Source organism: Carlito syrichta, unplaced genomic scaffold (genome assembly GCF_000164805.1).
Source record: "Carlito syrichta isolate Samal-C Ts95f unplaced genomic scaffold, Tarsius_syrichta-2.0.1 Scaffold305573, whole genome shotgun sequence".
NCBI classification, from domain to species: domain Eukaryota; kingdom Metazoa; phylum Chordata; class Mammalia; order Primates; family Tarsiidae; genus Carlito; species Carlito syrichta.
Window position 1 is genome coordinate 388,999 of NW_007249669.1, and position 5,788 is coordinate 394,786.

General features: G+C 49.3%; 1 protein-coding gene and 1 non-coding gene across 2 annotated transcripts in view; one reads left to right on the forward strand and one right to left on the reverse strand.

Annotated features, from left to right (window-relative positions):
• The window catches only part of SDR42E2 (short chain dehydrogenase/reductase family 42E, member 2), a 36,970-nt gene that overhangs the window by 10,255 nt on the left and 20,927 nt on the right, over positions 1-5,788 (reverse strand). The window lies entirely within an intron of this gene.
• TRNAL-UAG lies at positions 846-927 on the forward strand. Its single transcript has one exon. It is a non-coding gene; the product is annotated as a tRNA-Leu (tRNA).

A 5,788-nucleotide genomic window follows, 5' to 3' on the forward strand; every position in this document is an offset into this window, starting at 1 on the left:
CGGGAGCGGCCGCTGCCCTCCAGTCTGGGCCACAGAACTCAAAAAAAAAAAAGTAAAAATATTTGCAACAAGTATGCAAAATGTTAATGTTTAATTCTGAATGACAGGAAACGGGGTTTTGCTATGTTGAACTCTATATTTACTGCATCTTTCTAAAGAAAACCACTGAAATAGTCAATATAGAAAAGCAAGGGTCATGGAAGGTTGGAGGAATGCTGGCTCTGGCTGGGGTACCTGAGACTAGTTACTTAGCCACTCTGTTTCCTCCTCTGTAAAATGGGGATAACGGTTATTATGATTGAGGAAGCTCACACATGCAAGAATGTGTAACAACGTTCAATGATTTTCCTCCCCGGATCCGTGATTCTTACATCGCGAGGGCAGGGGCTGGGCCATAAGGCCACCCAAGGCTGCAGAGGCGCTTGTGGGAGTAGAAGGATGAGGACCCAGCCTGATTCAGCGCAAACTGGGGTTCCCCGTGGGACGTCCGGCCCAACCTGGAGGCAGCGACAGCGCGGCACCGCCCCCAGGTGGCTGTAGGGGGCATCGCTCGCTTGAAAATGCAAAAATCAAATCCAAACTCACGTGTGAGGATTGAATATTCATGTTTAGGATTTCTTTCCATTTTAATGGTGCGTTCCCGTTGTACGTATTGCGACAGATGGCGAGAGTACGATGACTCCAAGGCTCCGAAGGAAGCCAGGGGTTGACGTGCGGTTACAGGCGCCGGAGCCGCCGGCCCCATGTTGGGGCATGCGTAAATCTTTGGGGGCGGGGCTCGTGGAACACGAGAAACCTACGTCATTGTACTGATATAATCAGAGTAGAGAATGTAGCGTGCGGGAGGTAGCGTGGCCGAGTGGTCTAAGGCGCTGGATTTAGGCTCCAGTCATTTCGATGGCGTGGGTTCGAATCCCACCGCTGCCACATCCCTGGGTTGCTACTTTTCCTTCCATCTCTCTTTATACTCCTTTCGCTACTCCCTCCTCCCTTTTACTCCTTTCTGACGTTCTCCTTTTTTTTTAATCTCTAGATTACTTACAATCAAATTTTCATGGAAGGAGGAAGAGAGATCCTTCCATCTCTTTGTGTAATCCTTTCCTACTGCCTCCTCCCTTTTGCTCCTTTCTGACGTTTCATCATTTTTTTTTTCTTTTTCTTTTTAATCTCTCGATTACGTACAATCAAATTTTAATGGAAGGAGGAGGAAAGAAGGAAGAAACTTTGCTGCGGTCTTCTCCCTCTCTATCCCAGTACAGAAACCTCTTTTACCCAACAACTCCACGCCCTTAAAACACACACACACACACACACACACACACACACACAAACCGCTCCCCATTTCCAGGGGAAATCGTCTGGGTTACCTTGAGTAGTTCCCAACAGACTGCTCTGGTAGTCCCAGAGTTTACTGGGGTGATTGTAATATTGACCTGAATTAGGGAGGGGTCCTTTCTGGCCCTCTCTGTGTCCTTCGGAGGGCTCCAGCAGACGCCATGGACCTCTGTTGGTAGAGAAGGTGTCAGGGGTGGAGGGGGTGGGGTCGTAGAACTGGAGCCCCATGTGAGGGTGTCAACCCTGAGGTCTCAGCTTCATTGAGTCAACTCTTACTTGGTCTTCAGGTTTGGTTTAGGGACGCCTCATTTATTTAATCGTTCAACAACTATTTATGAAGGGCCAGAAACCCAGCTTGTTCTGAGGCTTTGGTAGTGCACAAGGTAGAGACGTTTTCAAACCTACAGAGTTTACAGACATCGTAAATTCATAGATTGCACCTGTGAAGAGTGTCATGCAGGGTCCAGGGCAGGCAAGGAAGAGACATTTGGCTGGGACCTGAAATTGAGATTAGCCAAGTGCAGGTGGGAGAGGGGACTTGCAAGAGGGAAATCCTAGGGGTGAATGAGAGGCTGGTGAGTCCGAGATGCTGTGAAGGCAATTCAGGGCAACGGGGCAGAGTGGAAGTGGACAAGTGGCAAGAGATGAGGTTGAAGAGGTGGGCAAAGAGAGCCATGAATGCCCAGCTAAGGCTTTTAACTTGACCCCAAGGGCAGTGGGAAACCACTGAAGGGTTTTAAACTGGAGAGTGGCATGTTGCAGCTTGGGACTTAGAAAGTTCCCTTTAGCAGTGGGGACGGGAGGTCCTGTTCAAAGCCTACTGCAGTCGTCCATGAGAAAGGAGGGTGGTGGCCATGTGAAGGACAGAAGGAGTGGGTCAGAGAGACATTTTAGATGTGTATCAGAAAGAACTCACTGATGAGGATGTCTTGAAGAGGAGGAACATGTCAAAAATAATGCCCAGGGTTTGAACTTGGGTCTCTGGATGACCAGGGATGCCCCTCCTCTCCCGGGGAGGGAACACAGGATAGAAAAAAAAGCAGGTCTGTGGGAAAGATAATGAATTCAGTTTTATTTCCATTGAATTTGAGATGATTGTGGGTTATAGGGATGATCAGGAGGTTGGTCTGGAGGTCACTCTGAGAAAATGACACACATTTGGGAGGCATCAGAGACTGAGGCCATGGGAAAGGATGGACTTGCCCAGAAAGAGCTCACAGAGGGAGAAGAGGGTCGAGACTGTTTAACATCATCTTACAGGGAGCCCAGTGAAAGAGGAGCCAGTGAAGGGCAGAGAAGGACTGGTCAGAGATGTATGTGGAAACAGGTGTGGAGGCCCAGAGAACAAGAATGGTGTTTCAAGGGGGAGGGAGTAGCCAGCCATGTTGAATGCTGCAAGCGACTTGGCAAGACAAAGTCGAAAAAATATTCACGGGGTTTATGATTTATGAACAGGATCACTGATGGCCTTGAGGAATGTCATGTGGGGATGGGTTGAAGAGAAGTGGAAACATAAGTATAGACAACCCATCACAAGATTTTGATTTTGAGGAAGGGGGACCCATAGGAGCAGCAGTGGAAGGGGGAAAGTGGAGACAAAGGAGGATTTTTTTTAAGATGAGAGACTTGAGGATGCTTTAGATGCCCGGCATTAGGTCTATAGCTGGGGGTAGCTTCAATACCCACAACGGAAAGGGTATGAGTTTGTCCTAATGGTCCCTTCTGATCTGCTATGCGATGGCCGTAGGTGTCCACAATAACAACTTGGTTTTCTGCTTTCAAGCTGCTTCTTCTTAGTGTCTCCAAGTAAGCTAGGAAATCCTTCTACTTGCTCTCTCTGGACCTCATGGTGGCTGGGTTTTCTGGGCAGCCTCTAAAATCCTGACAGCAATTTGTCTCTTGGGTGGAAGTGCCACCTCCTTTCCCACTGGGTATATACGCTTGAGAGGAAAAGAGTTTTTCTGACAGAGCAGCCTACGTTGCCCCCATGCCCAGGGTTTAGACATCCCATGTTCAGAGCCTCAGGGGAGAGATGACTTGGAGAAATCCAGAAAACAAAGACATCAATTCTTGGCTTTTGGCAGTAGGTCAAAGGTCTAGAAGATAATGTGAACAGTGTGAATCTGTTTCTCCTGCCCTAGGAACAGACCTCTCAGGATTGGTAGAAAGAAGAGTCATAGAAGGAGGAAGTGAGTTTAGATGCAAGCATGTTGCTGAAAAGAAAGAGAATCCATAGACTGCCAGCCCCAAATGGCCCAGGGTTTATGGATCTGAGAGAATGAGAACCAATATAGTTACAATATAGAACCCAGCATTCAACCCCAGGATGGCCAGGATGTCAAAGAGTAGAAATAATCAGGTGTGTGTTCAGACCAGTGGGTCTTGGGCAGCTTCTCCAAGTTCCCCAGCTGCAGAGCAGAAACCCCCACCCTCCTCTCTCTTTGAAGTTAGACAAAGTCCCGGTTTCCTCCTCAGAATAGGCCAGGCTCACACCTGTAAACCCAGCACTTTGAGAGGCTGAGACAGGAGGATCACTTGAGGCCAGGAGTTCAAGACCAGCATAGGCAACATAGTGAGACCCTTCATCTCTACAAAAATAATAATAAAAAGTAAAATAAAATGAGAATGAACCCTATTGTAAGAGTGGCCCTGATAATTAAGCAACAGCATATAGCTGAAACTGCCAAGAATTAAACAGACATGAGGTTATTATTGATCTTTTAAAAATTAAGCCGGACTCGGTGGCTCAGCCTGTAATCCCGCGCCTTTGGGAGGCTGAGGTGAGTGGATTGCCTGAGCCCGCGGGTTCAAGACCCACCTCGGTAGGCGAGACCTCATCTCTACAATAAATCAAAAAAATTAGCCGGGCATGGTAGCGTGCACCTGTAGTTCCAGCTACTTGGAAGGCTGAGGTGGAAGGATCGCCAGAGCCCAGCAGGTCGAGGCTGCGGTGGCTGAACTCCAGTCTGGGCGACAGTGAGACTCTAACTCAAAAAAAAAAAAAAAATTAGATATGCACATGCATAGAGAAGCATACAATTTTTAGCTCCTTCACAAACTGTCTTCCTTCTTCAGCAGAGTGGGACATACCCTGTGGTGGCGTGTTGGTTCTGATTAGTATTCATTCCCTTCCACCACAGGTAGGGATGATTGTCTTCTCTGTCAACCGCGATGCTTTGCTCGGCCAGTTCCACATGTGCATATTATGATATATACATGGGTGTATATGCACTCTGTCTTGGTACCTGCAACTGATACCAAGATGATATGGCAGCGCGTTTCCATGGAGAGCAGGGCTGGATTAAAAGTTTTGTGACCTTAAACTGTAAAGATTTTGGGGATCACCACTACTCATTAATAAATGGAAACAGGCCGGGTTCCGTGGCTCAGCCTCTAATCCCAGCACTTTGGGAAGCCAAGGCGAGTGGATTGTCTGAGCCCATGGGTTCTATACTAGCCCGGGCAACTTGGCGAGACCTCGTCTCAAAATAAATAAATAAATGGAAACAATACATCATAAAATATGACACAATAAGCTCTATTGTGTTTCCCATTATAACTGTATTGTTTCTTCAAGACATCCAATTCTTTAAAAAGTCCTCCCCTCCCCCTTTTTTGATGCCCTGTCTGGTACTGAAACCTGTGCTTAACTGTGTTGTCATACCCAGACTTGTAAACCAGGAACTCAAAAGACAAAGTTGGGCTGAGCAGAAGCCTGGGTTTCGGTGTCCCTTCAAACCCGGGTTAGCGACACACACACACACACACACACACACACACACACACACACACACACATCTGTATGAATGAGCGGACCCAAATCATTTGGGTCAGGATGGATCAAACTCAATGTTATTAGAATGCGTCTAATCCAAGTTTCCGAGACGATCCCAGAGAGCTTGGGAAGACAAGAGGGCCCACTGTCCCAGAAGCGGCAGCAGACAGCACAGACTCTACAAATGTCACTAGTCCCTAGAGGCGACCGCCGCAGCCAAGCCACAAGAAAAACCCACCCAGGAGATGGGGTTGGAAAGGGGTGAAGCCAGGGAAGGAGAGGGAGGGCCAGGACCCGATTACATGCGAGAAGGTAAGGTCTGGACCCAGAGAGAGGGGCAAGGTCATTGCCAGAAGCAGCAGCTAAGGGTGGGTTCAAGCGCACGTGGAGGGCCAGGTAGGGGGCGGACCGGGACTGAGCAGGGACGCGGAGGACCGGAAGGCGAAGCCGACCGTGAGGCTAGGACTTTGTGAGTAGCCCGGCTAGGCCTGGCCCCGGTGGGCGGTGAAGGGGCGTGGCCAGAAATCAGGGGCGGGTCGGAGGCGCGTCTGCGCCCGAAGGGCGGGGTCAGAACACGGGGGCGGGGTAGGCTGAAAGGTGCAGACGGGGCGGAGGCGTGCCCAATCCGGGGGGCGGGGCAAAGGCGTGGCCAGACCACGGCGGGGCGAGGCTCGGCCT